This window comes from Diabrotica virgifera, chromosome 8 (genome assembly GCF_917563875.1).
Source record: "Diabrotica virgifera virgifera chromosome 8, PGI_DIABVI_V3a".
NCBI classification, from domain to species: Eukaryota; Metazoa; Arthropoda; class Insecta; order Coleoptera; family Chrysomelidae; genus Diabrotica; species Diabrotica virgifera.
In genome coordinates this window covers 65,895,657-65,917,619 of record NC_065450.1, presented here as the reverse complement: position 1 = coordinate 65,917,619, position 21,963 = coordinate 65,895,657, and the positions used below count along the sequence as shown (strand labels likewise).

Below are 21,963 nucleotides of genomic sequence, written 5' to 3'. Positions count from 1 at the left end.
CAATATAAAGGTATCATTACTAACGATTACACGAGAAATTAACAATAGTATCTAAATCTAAATATCTACAGTTTCAATTTCATTATCAGTACCACCAATCGACAGTAGAGAGAAAGTGCTCCAATTTTTATTTAGTTCAAATAACAAACACAAGGAAAAAATCCGCAACTTCACTGCACTTCTTCTAGAAACGACAATATCCTTCCCTTCCCACTGATACGATGTTCATCGAAGATGCGCGAACATACGCGAAGCACCGCATCGGTGTCATATCGGTGTACCGGTACATTCCGGAGAAAAAGTTGATTAGGCGAATAGATTTCAGGAAGTAAGGGAATTTAGTGTCACCAATTGGCAACGTTGCATCGAACAGACTACACGCGTGTCAACTGTTTACCAAACAACCTACATTTTAGAGGATAACCACAAAACTGTTTACTTATTATGTTGTTGTAGCAAGATTGATATAGTTATTTTCATAATATTGGTGTTCAAGATTTTCTGTATTCAACGCTGCTGGAAGGATTAATAAGGTTTAAAAAATGTTTAAATGTTGTGTTGTTTATATGGAAAGTTTTATTTTTATTAGTTTTTTAGTAGTTATACCATTCTTCATAATAATAATTGAAGATCTACTTATTTTTTTTATATTGTATTTTCTATTATTATATTCAAAACAATTAAAGAAATCCATACAGAAGTAAAAACTTCTTTTGTATATTGGTATAAAAAGTTTTATTAAAAAACATAAAAGTCCTCCAAAAGGATTTGCAAAACGTTTTCAATCTGAATCAGATCATCCTCAGTGCGTTCTGCTTCGTAAAAGAAACTAGCAACTTTTTGAAAAAGGTTACATCGATATTAATGGTTTACATAATAATTAAGTGATATTTGTAGCGACTCCAAGTCGATGTTACAAGATGAAATGTGCTAGGAGTGCTCAAAGGGCAACATGGTTCCCTGCTCGTTAAGAACTTGAGCAGGGAACAAGTTCTTAACGAGCAGGGAACCATGTTGCCCTCTGAGCACTCCTAGCACATTTCATCTTGTAACATCGACTTGGAGTCGCTACAAATATCACTTAATTATTATGTAAACCATTAATATCGATGTAACCTTTTTCAAAAAGTTGCTAGTTTCTTTTACGAAGCAGAACGCACTGAGGATGATCTGATTCAGATTGAAAACGTTTTGCAAATCCTTTTGGAGGACTTTTATGTTTTTTAATAAAACTTTTTATACCAATATACAAAAGAAGTTTTTACTTCTGTATGGTTTTTTAACTATGGTATACAGCCAGCTACGGGGACTTTCCCATTGATTTTAATTAAAGAAATGTTCTGAAGATTTTAGAGAAAATATTTAAACCAAGAACTACTTTATAAAGAAACGATAATTATGTAGTTGTCTAATATTAATATTTACTTGATTGTGGTAGGGGAGCAAAGTATGCTAAATTTGCAATCACTCGAGCGCTTTGGGGACATATTGGGTTGTGAAGAGTAGGTCTTAAAACTTTTTAGAAAATTAAATTTTTAATTTAATTTTCCATTTCCAACAATCGCTTTTTTTTAGATTATAGCGCCATCTATTCATAATTCGAAAAAATGTCTCGAATAAAAGTTACTTATTTTTACGTAAGGAATCCAAATCTGCAATAAAAAATGGGGGCTCCCATTTAAGATTTTAAAGTAACTCCCCACCCCACCTCCGTGGGGGGTCGTGTTTGGTTCTATTCGATGTGTATTTTTCAGTTTTTCGATCTGATGTTCATTTCGCGAAATATCGCGCGAATCGTATTTAAAATATTAAATTTACCTCCCACCCCTCTCCGTGGGAAGTCGTGTTTGGTATCATTCGGTAGATTTTTGAAAAATATTGAGTACGTATTTTTTAGTTTTTCGATCTGTCATTCATTTCGCGAAATAATTCGTTTTTTTCTTGTGAAACTTTAGGACTCGCCCATTTCCTTACGCCCCTCTCAAATCGTCAGATTTTTGAAATATGTACAGTAGGAAAAATGAAAGAATACCCATGAACGAAGATATAAAACACGCTGTATTTTCCTGTCACCGTGTCATACAAAAAATTGGCCAGCGCAAGTACATGTAATAATTATTATTACATGTACTTGCGCTGGGCAATTTTCTTTGTGACACGGTGACAGGAAAATACAGCGTGTTTTATATGTTCGTTCATGGGTATTCTTTCATTTTTCCGACTGTATACACTGTTTTGGCAGTTCGATTTCGAGTTTTTCTAAGGATAGATTTTTTTCGGCCCCCCTTAACGAACTCCCCTGCATTAAGAGCCAATATATGGTAGAGGTACATTTTCAGGGTACAAGATTTCTCCCCATGTAATAATCTGACGCGCTCAAGTAACTGCAAAAATTCCCGCTTGGGCTCCCCTATCATTGAAATTGTATTACGTCAAACCCCCTAAACAACGCGTTGTTGATTATTTAGATGTGTTTCTTCTTCTTAAAGTGCCCTCTTTCTTTCTTTCTCTAAACAGGGAGCGCAGTCTAAAGGCCGGTATTTCAATAGCTACTTAAGCTTTTGCTTAGCTAAGCCTGTGTCAAAAGTTAAGGAGAAGCTTAAGCTGGGTGCCGTATTTCCATCATTCTCTTAACTAAACTGATGATCAGCTGTAAAGTTAATTGGTTTGGTACCTCTGAATACGTCAAAGTGCCAGAGCTAACTGTTCTGACGTAAAAACCACTACTGTTGACATTTAATTTTATCTTGTCATCTGTATCAATGTTATTTTTACTTCACTTAATTTTGTGTACATGGTACATGTGTTTTTAGTTTATTGTCTATATTTTCTCTGGTTATATTTTTATTGTTATTTTGCATAAGCAATATAGGCTATTGATTATGTACTATAGAAAGGAACTACAACGTTAACGGGATTTTATTATTTCATATGGTCAATGAATCTCTATATATGAAAAAACCGCGGAGTGCTACCATTTAAAGGGGTGCGTTTTTGAGAAATGGGTGAATTAGTCCCTGGGCACAGGTTACATTAAGGTGAGTTCTATGCACTTTTGGTACAAACACGTCTACATAAAAATTGTTCCTGGTTAAATTTCCTATCTAAATATAACTTTTTAAAGTCAAAGATACTTTTTTTTACAAAAATATATTCAAAAGAAAAGGCACAAAGAAACCCAAAAGAAAGAAATTTTGTTTTTTGTCCCGTAACTTTTGTCCAAGGGGATATAGGTATAGACATTGCTTCACAGAAAAAAAATTTACATATTTTCTCTTTAAAATTGTGTTTAGTAGAGGTCAATAGTATCTACAGTTTTCGAAATATGATTTTTCAAAGTTCGCCACTCACAGCAATTTTGGGCAATTTTCCTTGTTATTTCGCAAATATTGTTCTGTAACTTTTTTCTACGTAACTTTAGGCATATGCAATGGTACATGTAAGAGGAATAGAAATCAATTACCTTTAAAATGTTCTACTGTATAATGTTGTACGACTTCTTTTAAAGAGGTTATCTTTTTCAAAATTTTATACTTTTAACGAATTATTATATTTTTTACGATTATTTTTTAAATTTCCCATTATAACTTTTTTTTTTACATTTAGGTATATAGTATAAATTATAAAAAAGAGAGCTTATTCTGTTTACTTTAAAAGGGTGTATTATAAAAAATTCTAGCATTATTTTTGAATTAGATATGCTTTTTCAAAATGTAATAAGTACTTGCAACGATTTTTGATTTTAGGATTATTTTTTAAATTTCTCATTATAACTTTTTTATGTGATTGTGTGTTATGATTGAATCTTATTTTTTATAGGTAATACTTTGGATCCACTTGACTAGGCCGGGCAAACTTCATAATATGGATTAATACCAATATTTGGGTACTGTCAAAGCTCCTGCACCACAAAGTTTTTTTTATTATTTCAAGCTTTGCTTGAAAAAATAGCATGTAAATGTACCAAAGGATGTACAAAAAACTGCGGTTGTAGGAAGATAGGAATTAGTTGTTCAATTTTCTGCCAAGGGTGCATGTGCATGGGTACTAATTGTGGGAACTCTAAGATAACTGAGTTGTCAGAGGATGATATTGAAGCTAATGCTAACGAAGAGATGGACTTTGATTTTGAAATTTATTTAAATGTTAACGTTTAAATAATTTTAACTAAAGTGATGTTTTCTAAGACTAATGTTTATGTAATTTTTGTAAAAGAAATAATTTTAATTAATACAGGTAAAAAAATATCAAAGAATCACTCGGTTTCGATTATTTAAATATATATGATACACCATTTTAAAGAACAGAAAGTAAGCCCTCTTTATTGAGCAATATATAGTATATTCATTTAAAAGAAAGAAAAAGTTATAATAAGAAATTTCAAAAATAATCGTAAAAAATGTAAAAAATAATATTTTTTTATATTACGTATTATATAATATATAATATATAATATAATATAATACTATATAATATATTATATAATAATATTATTTTATTTTTATATTATATTATAAAAAATCATTAAAAGTATAAAACCTTAAAACCTTGAAAAACCATAATCTCTTTAAAAAAAAGTCGTACAACATCATGCAGTAGACCATTTTAAAGGTAATTGATTTTTGTTCCTATTACGTGTACCATTGCATATACCTAAAGTTACGTAGAAAAAAGTTACAGGACAATATTTGCGAAATATCAAGGAAAATTGCCCAAAATTGCTGTGAGCGGCGAATTTTAAAAAATCATATTTCGAAAACTATAAATCCTAATTACCTCTACTAAACAACATTTTAAAGAAGAAGTATGTAGATTTTTTTTCTGTAAAACAATGTCTATACCTATATCCTCGTGGACAAAAGTTATGGGGCAAAAAACAAAATTTCTTTCTTTTGCGTTTCTTTGTGCTTTTTCTTTTGAATATATTTTTGTAAAAAAAAGTATCATTGACTTTAAGAAGTGATATTTAGATAGGAAATTTAACCAGGAAGAATTTTTATGTAGATATGTTTGTACCAAAAGTGCATAGAACTCGCCCTAATGTAACCTGTGTCCAGGGACTAATTCACCCATTTCTCAAAAACGCACCCCTTTAAATGGTAGCACTCCGCGGTTTTTGCATATATAGATGTCCATTGACCATATGAAATAATAAAACCCCGTTAACGTTGTAGTTCCTTTTAGATATCTTATTTTGAATATAATCAATAGCCTAATAGATCCGTCTTTGTAATTTTATTTATTGGATATATTCCTTAAAATGTCAAATTGGAATATAAGTTTATTTTTGTAAAATAAATATACCTACCAAGCATTGTAGAAATAAACAATTTTCATGTGCCTACACCTTCCAAAAGTAGTAAGAATTTTAATAATCGTTATTACGATTAATAAATTAATAGATTATTATTTAATAATCCAATAGTAACGTTATTACTTAAAATTTGGTTTTCAAAACAACTCTATAATTAATAATCTATAGAAATAACCTCAAAAAACAGAAAACAAATTTTAAGCAAAGGCTTAAACCAACTCCCGCGCGAGCTTAAAATTATTTGGTTTAAGCCTAGGCTTAAGCCTCAAATTGAAGTGGAAATACAGACATCTAAGCTTAAGCAAAGGCTTAAAGTAAGCTTTGGCTTAACGACGTTCTACACCTTCGTTGCGGGGTATGCCTCTCAGAGGAAAGGGGGGGAAACTTATATGCAAGCGAAAGTTGGTAACAATGCACTTATAGCAGAATACTCAAATCATATGTTTCAGTATTGAATACTTTATAAAAATAAATTATAATAAATTACGAAATTTACGGAATAAATTACGGAATTAATTATAATAAATAAATTAGAAATAAATGGTACGGTAAACAATCCTCATTTTTTAATATGTTATTCCTTACAAAAAAACCTTTAATTTAAGCACAAATAATTAAAAATCGTAAATTTGGGTCAAAAGTTATTAACTTTTTAAGAATTCCCATAAGAGCCCATGTTAAAACTTAACTTTTACCCTTAATAGTAATTAAACGGCGCGGTAAAACAATTTTTAAAAAATCAAGTCTTAGTTTTTTGAAGTAAACTATAACATACTAAAATTTCATGCAAATCCTTAATTCTTTGCCGAAAGTGTAGAACGTCGTTAAGTGAGGTTGGAAATACCGGCCCTTAGTTCTAAGTGAAAAGTAAGGTTGTTTTACCTTCGCATTGCAACTGAATAAAAATGGTATACATTTGTATTTTAGATTATATTAGTATTACTCCTATAGAGTAATTAGGTCCATTTTCCGTTGGAACTTTACCAAGCTGCAGACGGGGGTTGTGAATTGCAACTTTTAGAATTCCCTCCCTTTGTCTTCACTGCAGCATCCATCTGGCTTGCAAATTTTAGAAGCCTTGGAGGTGTTACCAGGGAAATGGACCAATAAGTTTTCAATTTAAAAATCTTTTGTAATATTTTTAATATTTTTCAATATTATTAATGTTGCTATTAGGATTGAAAACTTTACCTTTCAGTTGTCAGATGACGCTAGTCACTAATCCATACACGTCAGTTGCAATGTGGGTATAAACTTTCAAGGTTTGGTCACTTCGAGCAGAGAGCAGCAGGCCTACGCCTCTCCGATGTTGACTCCAATAAGAGTCGAAAATCGTCGATTCCAGAGTGCTGGACTGCGCTCCCTGTTCTAAGTGAAAAATAAGATTGTTTTGCCTTCGCATTGCAACTGAATAAAAAAAATGGTGTACATTTTTATTTTAGACAACATATTATTCGTTGCCGCGTCCGCAAGCCTTGTAAAGCATTGCACCATGTCTCTAATACTTTCGCCCACTATAACTACATCGTCAGCGAATTCGACAATATGCGTCGATCTATTAAAATAGTTTCATTCATTCTAATATTTAATTTTCTGATTGCCTTTTCGACTAGTTCAATATTTTAGCTTTCAGCAAGGTTAATTTTGATATATTGATTAACAAAAACCGGGAACGGTTCCTAAATATCGCCCACCTCTACATATCATCAATGTTTATCGGGACGAGATATGCCGGCATTTCGTTAGATGGTTTAGCATACCTGAATCTGGTGGAACATAGACTCAGACTCTCTTTTAAACCAATTACATTTTGCCGAAGAATGTATACCTGTAATGTGCCACATTTTATCCTTTTTACTGTCAAACTATACATTCATATGTTTAAAGTTTAGGCATTCTTTTTCGTTTTGTGACTCCCGTGAGGTCCCAATTTGGGTGATAATTACTCTGTTGACGAAAATTTTTTGATGGTGTGATGTATAGCACAGTAAGTGACCGTTTTGGAGTGTAATTTTCAGGGTCAAGACGGATTTGCTTGATTTGGATTTGGATTCTACTTAATACCCTCCACTTCAAAGTTGCACTTGTGCCGGTGCGTTGGTTGCTTATACTTGGGGGGTGAAAGTCACCCCTTCACGAGGATGAAAAAACATAGGTTTAAAATAAGTCCGGAAATGGATTTTACTAATTATAAGCAACTTTTGTTCTGTAGAGTTTTTTCACTAAGTCAATACTTTTCTAGATATTTGCGAGTGAAAATATTTATTTTTCAACAAAAAAAAAAAACGTTTTCAAGCGGTTTTTCGCAAATAACTCAAACAGTAAGTAGCTACTTCGTCGAAAAAAATATTCTTAGCAAAAATGTAAAATCGTAAAAAATCGATATAATCTCCCCCTATTTAGCACCCCAAATAAAATTAATTGTTACTGCTTAAATACCATTTACTTTATATATATATATATATATGTCACTTACTAAGGAAGTAAAACTTCTCTTATAGGTAGAAATAATATAAATTTAATAAATTTTTTTTCTAAAAAGATCCCAGTTGGATTAAAGTGGGTACATCACTAGTACAAAACAACAAACGTTTTCGGACTAATCAGTCCATCATCAGGTTGAAACTTCAGATCCAAAGTAGTTGGAGCTAGCTACATAGTTAGGTCGAATGACCTTAACATTACAAAAATTAAGCCATTTCGGCTACGACAATGTCGACAATAAGTCGATGTTAAAAAAATACAATTAGACTATAATGGAGCACATGGAGTCTTCATCTTGGCTTCAAACTGACAGACTGAAATCTTTATTTCAGTGTATTGTGCAACTTTACATGCCATAATGCCTCACATGTGAGAATAAACACTAATTTTTTTATTTTAATTACGACAATATAAAAATAGTATTTTCTTGTGGCATTTTTACAATTTTAACTATTTATAATGGGAAATAAGCCACAATATTATTAAAAAATGATTTTTATTAACGTTTCGACGCCCAAATCGGGTGCCGTTGTCAAAATACAAAATACTACTAACATAAACAAAAATGTTGTTGCTTAGTAAAAAAAATTCTTCTAATAATTTATCTAATTTGACTCATTTATATCGGCAATTCAGATACATCGATGCCTCAGAAGCCAAACGGTGTAAGTCGATAAGTGTTTAACATGAGACACTAAGATTTTTCTGAATGCAGTTGCAGAAATATAAGTAATTATTAAAAACCAATAAACCGTCTTTATTTATGATAATATGGGTAACAGATTCATAAATACAAAAAAGGAAATAATAATATTATAATATATAATAATGTGTGTTAAACTTCAATAAGTCATTTTTAGGGAGAATTGACTTACACCGTTTGACTTCTGAGGCATCCAATGATACATTTTAAAGTAGAAGACTTTAAAATGATATTGTCAATATTTATGAGTTGCGTTCCTGGGACGACTTTACTGAAAGATAGTTCATTCGATTACATGAAATCAACCCCAACTCAAGAATATCCGTCACAAAAAAATCATAGCATGTGATCTGTCTTTAAAAAGACAACAACATGCAACGGGGACATTTAAATTCTCGCGTTAGAGATCTCATAGTAAATCACGAGGGAAAACCAGGAAAAACATCGTGATACTATCCCGACATTGTAAGTATTTGGTCTTACATTTAATTTACTCTCAAAATTAATACCAAATTCTGACTTTACTATAATTTTGTTTAAATTATAAATAATATCAATAATACATGGATATATAAGTAATACTAAAATATAAAATATGTACTAACTCGACTATTGACTTACTAATTGTGGTATTTTCTTTCTATTGACTTCCTCTTTCAGTATGGGTATCCGAGAAACTTAAAACAATAGGAAATAAATTCAACATTTCAACAACATTCAAAACAACCAACACATTGAGATCTATTCTATCTAAAACTAAACCTAACAATGAACAAGAAAGGACAAAGAATTGTATTTATAAAATACCTTGTGAATGCGAAAAGTTTTATATAGGTGAAACATCAAGACCATTAAACGTTAGAATAAGTGAACATCAATCTTATATTAAAAATAGAGAGTTTGATAGATCTCAAATATGTCAACACGCATGGGATAATGAACTTGGAGTTCAGTGGAGAGATTCAAGTATAGTCCTGAAAGAAACAGATAGTAAAAAGAGAAAAATCAAAGAAGCGGCTCTAATTATGCTAAACGAAACCAATTGTGTCGCAAATTCCTCGGTGGAATGCAGTAGGATGTGGATACCCATACTGAAAGAGGAAGTCAATAGAAAGAAAATACCACAATTAGTAAGTCAATAGTCGAGTTAGTACATATTTTATATTTTAGTATTACTTATATATCCATGTATTATTGATATTATTTATAATTTAAACAAAATTATAGTAAAGTCAGAATTTGGTATTAATTTTGAGAGTAAATTAAATGTAAGATCAAATACTTACGATGTCGGGATAGTATCACGAGGTTTTTCCTGGTTTTCCCTCGTGATTTACTATGAGATCTCTAACGCGAGAATTTTAATGTCACCGTTGCATTTGGTTGTCTCTTTAAAGACAGATCACATGCTATGATTTTTTTGTGACGGATATTCTTGAGTTGGGGTTGATTTCATGTAATCGAATGAACTATCTTTCAGTAAAGTCGTCCCAGGAACGCAACTCATAAATATTGGCAATATCATTTTAAAGTCTTCTACTTTAAAATGTATCATATGTATCTGAATTGCCGATATAAATGAGTCAAATTAAATAAATTATTAGAAGAATTTTTTTTACTAAGCAACAACATTTTTGTTTATGTTAGTAGTATTTTGTATTTTGACAACGTCACCCGATTTGGGCGTCGAAACGTTAATAAAAATCATTTTTTAATAATATTGTGGCTTATTTCCCATTATAAATAGTTAAAATTATAAAAATAGTAAACATTAAAATTAAAAAATTACGATTTATTAAACCTAATTTAACAAGTTACGACATTTTAATAGCTGATCGGGGTTTGACTAGTCATATTGACTAGTTGACACATACAATTAAATTTCGACCTTTGCCTGACCAACTTAGTCTCTCCTAGGTTTGACTAGCCAAAGGCCGAAACTGTAATTTATTTCGGGCTTTGACTAAGACCGTCAGTCAGACCTGAGAATTGCCTAGTCAAACCTAGGAATGCCAGAAATTCGGGCTTTGACTATAACATATACACAAATCTTAACATATTCTATCCGATTTTTTATTAATAAAGAATGATAAACCAATATTTTTAGAACTAAGGAGTATATAAAGTAAATGCGAATGCGGTAACTAATAACTACTAAAATATTACACGAATCCTTTGACATAAATGGTGAGAACTCATCTCAGCAATTAATCGTGCTAAATTTGCATATACGTATAAGCTAACCCCTTTAGAATCTGCAAGGATGAGTCTAGATGGGTGGTCCCTCGCGATTTTATCTTTCAATAATCGCTATTATATTTTTTTGCTTTTTTTTGTTTCGTAAATAATATGCGGCTTATGTGGTCGTTTACACATCTTAAGTTTGAGAAAGTATTAAGGAATACAAAGATAATGTATGTGTGTGCTATCTTTCATTTTATTTATTAGCCACGCATTCTGTATTTGTTTTTTTTTCACTGCAACAAAAACCTTTACTGTTCTGCTATACGTTTGTTAAAGTTTCTACTAGTTTGGCCTAGTTTGGCCGATTTAACTTTTTGGTCACCTTATGTAAGTTTGTATACACCATTGTGTAATAATTGTTTCTTTTAATGACCAATTTCAAATTTTCCAAATTCAAAATAAAGGCCTTAAGATATCCTTATTAGACTCTATGGAAATTAATTAAAAAATACAGATGCAATTCTGAATGACCAACTTCAGACAAAAAGCTCCCCCTTCTCAACTTTTCAGTTAGACTAGACTATAAAGTGTAGACGCATAGTAGAAACACATAAATAATTGAGAAAGGCACTTGCCGAAACAGCTGTTGTGACATTAATTTGTAATAAATTTTGTCCAAGTATTGAAAACAAAAGTTTTCAGTGTTTTATTGTTAGATAAATTACCATAACTTGTAATAGACCTCTTTACTATCTCGTCTTGTATTATTTTATGAAACTATCATTTGTATTCCGTAATTATGTTATTTCTTATCATTGACAACTTTGACTCCTAACAATATAGATAATAGAGTCTTTTATATTCCAATTAATTACAAATCTATATAGGCCTGGATTCCGCGTACCAAAAAAAAGTTTATTAAAGCAAACTGAGCATTTGTCAATAATAGCTTAACAGTGTAGTCGGACAAACTTTTATGTACGGGAACACTGGAACAGGGGAAGTTTTAATTGTGGAACATGTTACAGGTTTCGAACGTAAGACTACGAAAACGTCCCATGTATTTTGTCGGACAAAACTTCCAATTGATTTGTTACCCTTTCATTAAACTCTCATGCAAAAATGAGACTGATATTTACCACCAACACATCTGTCGGACTTATTAAAATGCCCAACATATCTGTCAGACTAACATTTTTTCATATATTATACACCGTTGCGAAAAAGTCTGGCAACACGTTATTTTCTCGGAAACCGCTACAACGATTTTTATAGATTTTGGTGGGTAAGGGTATTTTAATAGGGTCGATATTTAGTTGTAATTACATTGTTGTCAAATCTTCCGTTTTTCTGGAAATCTAATGAACTTTCTTATTTCAAATGGAACACCCTGTATATTTTTTGCGTTTTGGAATCCGTAAGTGATTAATCCCTAACTGATTATTTTTCATATGATAACCCCTATACCTAAAGGCCATCATTTCAGAGTTATTGCTACATTAATTTATTAAAAAAAATTTTAAACAATTTATAAATATCAATTTTTTCGGCAAAAATCTTTCGTAATTTTTCACTAACGTTAATCGTTTTCGAGTTATAAACAATTTAAAACTGAAAAAATCGAAAAATGTTCAAAAAAAAACAAGTAAAAAAAATAATTTTTTGAAATTACAAACTACTTAAATCCAAGATCAAACCTTCTTCTATCAGATAGCTGTAAGAATTTTTGGCACGTTTTTTTCTAAAATATTGTTTTTTTAATTATTAATGAAGCGCATATGAGAGAACGGGCTGCATTAACAATTAAAACATAATGTTTTAAAATGAAACAAGACCAAATTGCTTATCGGTAGCTGATAAAATAAGGCTTGAACTTGAATTTGGGCAGGTAGTTTCACAAATAATATTTTTTTCTTGTGTTTTTGAACCTAGAAAATTGTTAACTCGGAAACGATTAATTTTAAAGAAAAATTACTATAGACCTTTTTTTGTTCACAATGATCCAAGGAACCTAAAATAATGTCTACCCGGGCCGAAAAAATTGATTTTTATAAATTGTTTAAATTTTTTTTTAATAAATGTAGCTATAACTCCAAAATTATGGCATTTAAGTATAGGGAATATTATATGAAAAATAATCAGTATCCCTTAAGAAATCCAAAACGCAAAAAATATACAGGGTGTTCCATTTGAAATAAGAAAGTTCATTAGATTTACAGAAAAACGGAAGATTTGACAACAGTGTAATTACCACTATAATATCGGCCGCATTAAAAAACCCTCACCCACCAAAATCTCTAAAAATCGTTCTAGCGGTTTCCGAGAAATTACCGTGTTGTCAGACTTTTTCGCAACCCTGTATAAAGTTTGCTATTGAATAAACTTAAAAACCACCTGCTAGTTTTCACAATCATAAACTTGTCAGGATGACACGTTCTACAATTAAAAATACGTTCCAAAATTAAAACTTCCCCTGTTCCAAGACACCGTTAAGCTATTAACAAATTTTCAGCTTGCAATTAATAAACTTTTTCTGTACGCGGGATCCAGGCCTAATAGTAATTAATCTGAAATGTAAATATGAAAATTAACCTTGTTATTGAAAAAACACGAATTACAAAACAAACAACAATAAAACAATAAAAAACGAATACCGGCTGGCCGAAATGCGCAAAACATCAACATTTGGCAACACCGACGATGGCACACACGTGGGGAGAGATTAAATATCCAGCACGCAACCGCACTGTTGCCAGATTTACTTCTTTTCTTTTAGCGGGAATTTTAAAATATCTAATGTCAGTTGGTTTAAAATTTGACAGTTGTATTTTTTTGATTCCGAATCTTAACCTTACTTTACAGGTGATTTGATTATGTACAAAAAATGTACAGTGTAAATAAATTGAACCAAGTAATGTACTAAAATATGCTATGTTATAATTTAAAACTCGTTATGTTAGTCTTTTGAAAAAAATGAAACTCAAAAGAGATATACTTGTTTACAGTGCAAATTAATGGCAATAATAGGGATTTACGATTTAATTTGCAGGAAAAACATGGGCAACCTACCCAGTTAGTAAAATTTCAATTCAAAAACTCTTTAGGTAGGTATGAAACAACTTCCACATTATTATTAATTTTTTGGGTATTAAGGTTGATATTGATATCAAAGGTAGTTTTATGTAGGTAGATACTAAATAAATGTAAGCTATAAGTAGTATAACCAATGAATATAGACTGGTATAACTTCCCATGTAATCACCTGTTATGTTTTTGTAGATTTTACTGTGCGGATGTCACAGGAAGAGAAACAAAATAATATTCAGTCACAGGAGTACAAGAACATGAAACATCTTATTATGTATGTATGCCATTCTCAAACAATTATTGTACAAAACAAGATAGAGAAGAGCTTTAAAATCCCAAGGATCCTGCGAAAAGAAAAGTGAAAATGTTGTCTCAATTAATGTAGTATAGATGGACATTTTTCTTTATTTTAGTATTAAATAATTATTTAGAATATTAATAGGTATTAGTTTTAATAGTATTAATATGTATTGTATGAATAATTCCCATCATATATCTTCTGGCTAAAGTTACAAAATAAATAAAAATGAAAAAACATTTAAGTGGTGTAGCACCTTTACTTTACCTGGGGACGAGGTGAGTTATTAGGTAAATTCTATTTTCTTACATAATATAGGTACATATATAATATACTTAAAAATTAATGGTGGTATTATTGTGGTTTATATTGAAAGCCAAAGCAAGTAAGAATAAGAAGATATAGGTAGCAGTATAAGAAGACGTGGCTACAGGCGAAGCGTGTTCATGAATGTGTTAATAATAATAATTTTATATCTATTTTGTTAATACATTTTACTATTAAAGACAATTATTAAAATATGCCAAAAACGCCCACAAGGTGGCTTTAAGTTTTATTACACAGTATGTGGACTTCAACTAGGAAGATTATGTTAAGTATGAGCAGAATAAAGGCTAACAATTTTGATGTTAATGTTTTATTGTCATAGGTTGTCTTTTTTTATTATATTTAATGCATCTTTCTTCTTTACCCAGTGTTTCCATAGTTTACCTTTTATTAACTTTTTTAAAATTCAGTAATCCATGTATTTCAAATCATCTAACTGACCAGCAAACAGAGTAACGTCTAAATGAGGTGTTTTTTTAGTCTTAATTGATCGGTAACATAAACATGACCGAAATGTCAGGTTTAATAACCAATTTGCCATCAATAGGGCTTTTCATCGATTGTCATTTGTTTCGAGCTTCTGTCATGTGTCACATAATATTAATATATCTACGTCATACGTCTTTGGTTTGTATTATTGTATATACCAATAACATATGTCGTAGATATATTAATATTATGTGACACATGACAGAAGCTCGAAACAAATGACTGTGAATGAAAAGCCCTATTGGGCTTTTCATCGATTGTACTTGTTTCGGGCTTCTGTAACATTTCGTATAATCTGTGTATATTAATATTATACACGGATTATATGAAATCTGACAGAAGCTCGAAACAAATGACTGTTGATGAAAAACCCTATACATCACATCGAACTTGAATGACATTAAATTGAGCAATTTTATATTTAACGTTTTATTGTGGTAATTTTGTGACATAAGACATAATAAATGACGTCTTTAGGCTGACATTTTGACCATAGAAAGACGTCTTTATGACGTGGATTTATGTCATATTCAATTGACGTCTGTATTACATCAAGCTAGTTTTTGGGTGTACACAACTAAACAACAGTTTTTTGACTGATAGGTTTATTTCATTAAATCAAAACTTAAATGAATATAATTAAAATAAGATAAGAATAACAAATATGATTTGCTACATACAAATGTGTTAGGGTTAAAAAATACATAAAACATGACATTACACACTTTGACCTAAATCTAAACTAAAAAGTTATTATTGTTATAATCAGAATTAAAAAATATAGTAACAAAATTTATGAACAGGTTTAAGACCATTTAATAAAGTAATTCCTAGCTATAAAAATAGTTTTTACTTATGTATAATAATAAATATTATATTAATAAATGTAATAGTTTTTACTTAATATGTCGTACCTATACAAAAAAAGAGGCAATTAAATTCTTATAAATATATTTCCGAAAACATTTGTTTGCTGTGCTGCATATGGTTAATTTATTAATTTTCATTATAAAAATAAAATAAGTACATAATTAAGATATTTAATACAAACAAGACAGTTCGAGAATTAATTACTAGACTAGATTACCTAGAGAACGAGAAGAGAAATATGATAATGTGATCGTAACAGGTTTGGATATAGACGTTGAGGAACCGGGAGTGTTAAAATTGGCTATGGGAAAAATGATAAACTTTACGGATACAAGTAGAGATTAAATCGGCTCTTAAGATAGAAGAGAGAACATGTCTGCTGCATTTCGTGTACTAATCAAATACTAGTACATATCTAAAAATATTCAAACTGATTGTTGTGCAGTAACATTTATTATTTTAAAACACATTATGGGCATATTCAAAAATGTAAGTAAAATATTTGCATATACACAATATAATTTAAAACAAAAATGTTACCACTAGTTCATTTTTTAAATATTATTGAGAGTTGATTTACTTACAAGACAAGATAACACGAACATTAAACACTCCTATGACATTGATTTGAAAGATAGATGTAGGCGCAACCAGTGTTCATTTATGGGTAATTGAATGCTTACAGACTGGCTCATGTCCAATATTATTTTACAACCAACAGGGCATACTAATTGATAATCATCCCGAATTTAACAATAATGATTTTTGTCTTAAGTATTTCCATGAATGCTGTGCAAAAGGAAATATTAATTAAGTTTGGTAAATCGCAATTTATGGAACTCATGGGCTCATTTCCTATCACTTTGAACTTATGACAGTATGAATTTCCCATTGTTTTCTTATGTTCAAATAGAAAAGATACTTTTATTTACCCACTTTTTTTGAAAAAATACATGAGCGTTCTGGTATTATATAGTCAAATATTTTCATGTCAGACATAACATAACACTTTTTACAATGCCTGAACGTAATGTTTTCTGTTCCTACTAGACTGTTATGTCCCTGGTACATAGAGAGGGCATGGCAAGTAAATCTTAATAAAATTTCTGATGAATGATGCAGATACATACAACTTTGGTAAGTATTTCCAGCAGAACTACTGCAATAACTTCCAACAATGGGACTATTGTTATAGGAAGGGTTATGGAATTAATACCAATAATATGGCCATTGAAAAATCGGTTGTTATTGTTTATTTAAGAAATAAAACTGTCGAAAGAATTATAAAGCTTAAAAAAGGTAAACCTGTTGAAAGCTCTATAATGTCTAGATATCGAACTGTATTAGCTTGCTATTTTACAAGATAATGTGTATATACTAAAAGAAAAAACTGAATACCTCATTGAAACACAAAAAAAACTTGCTGCTCCATTAAATGCACTTTCTGCAATATATGTATACATACATTCATTTAGTTGGGCCTGTATAGATTATTCAATAAAAAATACCATATCTAAACACATTCATTATGTAGCAATACTACAGATCGCATTCAACCTCAAGACTTTTCATTTTCTAAAAATTAAATGGTGTCCGGTGATGTTGAACAGCTTTTTTATTATATCTCTACTATGTACTCCTGTGACTGCAGTACAGAACATTATTTTGTTTCTCTTCCTGTGCCATCCAGACAGTAAAATCTACAAAAATATAACAGGTGATTATATGGGAAGTTATACTACTTTTAGCTTACTTGTATCTAGTATCTACCTACATAAAACTACCTTTGATATCAACCTTAATACTTAAAAAATAAATAATAATGCGGAGGTTACCCATACTTACCTAAAGAGTTTTTGAATTGCAATTTTACCAACTGGGTAGGTTGCCCATGTTTTTCCTGCAAATGAAATCCTAAATCCCTCTTGCCATTAAAAAAATCATTTGCACTGTAAACAAGTGTAGTTTTTTGAGCTTAATTTTTGTTAAAACACTAACATAAATTATTTAGAGTTTTAAATAATAACAGTATATACAAACAAGACTTGTTTCAATTTATTTACATACACATAATCACCTGTAAAAGTATGGTTAAGATTCGGATTCGAGAAAACACAACTGTCAAATTTTAAACTTCCCGCTAAAGATGTAAATCTGGCAACAGTGCGGTTGCGTGCTGGATATTTAATCTCTCCCACACACGTGGGGAGAAGTGTACATACTTCGTAACTTGCAGCACACCGTTACAGAGAAAAAGATGCATGCGAATCGATGGCAAAATAAGCTCCGGCCCCTCTACATGCCGAGCGGCAAACGTTTAGCGCTATCGTTAACATTGTAAATCAGTCGATAAAGCTGTTTGAGCGGAGCCGGCAACGCGGCGGCCGACCGGCCGGTTGGTTATTTCGAGAGTTGAGACAACTGGATTGTCCTTCCTCTGATTCGCTGCCGCCACCGCCACCGGTATTTATTGAATAGAGGTGGGCTAATGTCAAAATATATAGCTGCTCCAAGTAGGGAAAAATCGTTAGAAGTGTCGTTTTTACAAGTGAATGAAACATATCTCAATTTTCATTGCAAAAAGAATGAAATCACCGATCGACTCACTAATCATCTATTCATAGGAGTGGATGCAAAAAGCAACTTATCAATTTGTTACAACAGGTTGCAGCAAAACTTATCTTACTTATCAATTTCCTGAACGAGGTAGGTCGGTAAATTGTACAACGTTGTAAGTACTAAAATAAAAATATTTCAGGAAACACAAAAAACTTTTATTTATGAATAATGCTAAATATATATATTTTTTTTGTAAACAATTCATTTCCATCAAAATGATGTTATGTTTCATCCATTGTAATTATTCCTCTTCTACCGCACTACAGCTCAAATTGAATTGAGTCTTAGCCTCCTTTATTTTTTGCCTCCGCCCTTGTTGGTCTGTGACTACTCATCTCCATACACGGAATCCTAAAAGTGCTTGTGTGTCGCTGCTTACTGTGTCTTCCCAGCGCTTTCTAGCATTCTAGCATTCAGTGCTCTTTTTGGTAGCCTATCCTCTCCCATTCTTATCACATGTCCGGCCCATTGCAATCTTTGTATTCTAATGAAGTCTGAAGGAGTGATTCCTTATAAAGTTGATAAAGCTCGTTGTTGTATCGAATTCTGCAGATTCCGTTTTCCCTCACAGATCCTAGTAGTTTCCTCAGTACTTTCCTTTTGAATGTTTGATTGTTTGTTGATGTTTCTTTCAGGACCCATGCTTTACTGCCATTCATAGCAGGTCTATTCGTCGAATTAAAATTTTATAGATTCTCATTTTTGTATTTCGGTGGACACTTTTAGACCGAAATATATGAAGAGACTGAAGAGAGCAAAATAAATCTGTTGTCCTGCGTTATTTTCTTCCGTATTTCTACATCTTCTGATCCGTCAGCATATATTTCTACTTCTAGGTATGTAAACTTTCCAACCGTTTCAATGTCTACTTCATGTATGAAGTTTTGTGGAACTATATTTCTCTCGTCTGTATCATTACTTTTGTTTTTTCTGTGTTAAGTTCCAGACCTAGCCTTTTCGTTTGCGTTTTTAACTCTGGGTATGTTTCCTGTGCTCCTGTTGATGTTCTACTCATAATATTAATATCATCGGCATAAGCGGCTAGTTGAACCGTTCTGTTGGTCAGTAGGTCTCCTCGTCCAGTTTGCATTTGCCTAACTGCATACTCCAGTGCCAGGTTAAACAATGTTGGGGCCAGTGGCGGCGAAAAATTTTTGGGGGCCTCGCCAAAAGATGTTCTGTAAAATGAAACCTATCTTTGACCCGATTAATCAGGATGTCACACACTTTTTTTGTTTTGTGCAGAATATGATACCTACTGAATGATGGCGCTTCTTCGGTGGTGAAGGTGGACGATGAAATTACGAATATTGAAATGGCTTTGTCAAAACTGTTTAAAAATCCGTTTATTTTAACGGCAACCAAAGACCGAGATTGAAATTATAGTTTCATTCTTTGAAAACACTAAACATGGAAAACAAAACAAAGAATGTAGTTTATCACACCCGCATAACCACGAAGTTTTTCTATATTGTTCAACTGTAAAACAATGTTTAAACTTTTTATTTCTTATTGCACATTCTTGTACAAAGTTTATCTCCGGAAAAGTTAGTCCATTCTTTTTATAAGAAGTCGATTTTCAAAAATATTTGCATTTTCTTTTATAAACTTCACTGAATAAGGCTCCATCCTAAAAAAACTACCAATATTGTATTTAATAAATTCCCACAACAGAAAATGTTAAACTGTGAATCGAAACGCTCCGCCCCGGTCTCTGTGTGCAGTGCACAAATCCTCAATGTTTTGAGATAGGAGAATCGCTGGTTCACGGATTTAAGATCTCTGTTCTTCTATAGGTTTACTGTATAGTGGCTGGGTTCAATTTGAATTCTGCACTTGCCACTTGCATCTAGCTTAGCGATGTAGTTCAAATAACTTATATGATTAATAAAAACAGTTATATTTTAATGATACTATGATATTTATGAGATTTAAGAACAAATATTTTAATGATACTATAATATTTAGGAGATTTTTAAAAATCTGTATTTTAATGAAATTTGATTGGGTGTTCACTGCACAAGTGAACCAATGGAGAAACCGCCCCTGGTTGGGGCCAGCCCATTTCCCTGCTTTAGGCCCTGCGAAATTTTGAAAAAGTCTGTCCGGTGGTTTTGTATTCGTACACATGCCTGAGTTTCATCCATGGTGGCTTTAATGAATCTAAGTAGCTTGTGTGGTATTGCCAATTCAGCCAATATATAGTATAGTCTGTTCCTTTTGACCGAGTCGTAGGTATTCTTTTTCTCATGATCATCTTTCAGTGCGTCACAGTTTTTCGATTTCTTTCTAACGCATTAAATTGTATGTGACAGAAAAAAACGCACGTCGGTGATTACATTTCGTCGGTGACATTTATAACATTTATTCTAGTTATTCTAGTTGTCGATAGATGGCGCCATAATAAAAAAATATTTTATTTTTAATTAGATAATATACATATTACAAATATAATCTGTATAATTTATAAGACTATACAAATCAAAGAAAATACCATTTTATAAATGCAAGAAACACATTTGATTTGTTTTTACTCCAAATTGAAAATAAAATGTGACAACTGTCAGATTTAACTAAAATGTCATGTTAGAATAAATGTCATAAATGTGTATTATCACGGACTTACCCTTTTTCCTATCATTTGTTACGCACTGAAAAATGATCATGAAAAGGACAATATGCCTATTTAAAGTCCATGCTTCATTTGGCATATTTAAATTAAAAGAATAAGTTGATTATATTTTTATATCAGAGTATACAGCCAACCATTCATAAATATCTAACTTTATAAAAGGTTAGGGCTGCACATCAAGCGGAAACGCAGTTTTTCCGGGACGATAACTCCTAGCGACATCTAGGAAAGAAATCCGAACTACCAACTGACAGTAAGCAGCATTATTATTGCTTACACATCGAACGTAGTAGTGAAGTTTCAATTGTCATTTTACCTTCCCAATAATTATTAAATTTTTTTATATTCTCTTCATTCTATCATCAAGGAAAAATACAAAGGAGAGGATGTCTTGATCCCGCTTGTATCGATGATTCTAACGGATTCTAACTGGCTTTTGTCAACGGCACGGGAAATGGCAATTTTTTCATGGAAAATTATTCGCGCATCGGAAAACCGTCATTGTTGTGTATTTACGCACCGCAAAAAAATATTATTTATGAGAAGGCATTAAATTGGCACAATATTTTTGAGTATTTTTTTTGTCTTCTGTTAATTTTAGTTATTGAACTCATTATTTAATTCTAAGGTGGTAAGAATTTCGCCGGATCAGTGCGCGTATTCTTGAATCGAGAGAAAATTTTACTCCCTACTACGCTAGCTCGCTTTTCTACTCCTTCATAATTTCTCTCGATTTTAAAAAGCTGTATTCTTGAATCGAGGGAGTAGAAAGGAATGAGAGAAACTGCGAACAGTGTTGCCGGATTGTTGTTGAAAATTTGAACCAATCACAAAAGTTAAATATTGGCAAATGACATACCGTCAACTGTCAACCTGATCATTTGTTTTTGTTTACTTGATTTTTCGACTTCGACAAACAAAAAAGAAACAGTTTTTCTGAAGAGTGTAGAGTATTT

At 31.5% G+C, this 21,963-nt stretch overlaps 1 protein-coding gene and 1 long non-coding RNA gene across 3 annotated transcripts in view; both read left to right on the top strand.

Annotated features, from left to right (window-relative positions):
- The window catches only part of LOC114331768 (mediator of RNA polymerase II transcription subunit 13), a 369,259-nt gene that overhangs the window by 228,292 nt on the left and 119,004 nt on the right, over window positions 1-21,963 (top strand). The gene's annotated exons all lie outside the window — the stretch shown is intronic.
- LOC126890627 (uncharacterized) lies at window positions 13,403-14,314 on the top strand. Its single transcript, XR_007700389.1, has 2 exons — window positions 13,403-13,789; window positions 13,965-14,314. It is a non-coding gene; the product is annotated as an uncharacterized LOC126890627 (long non-coding RNA).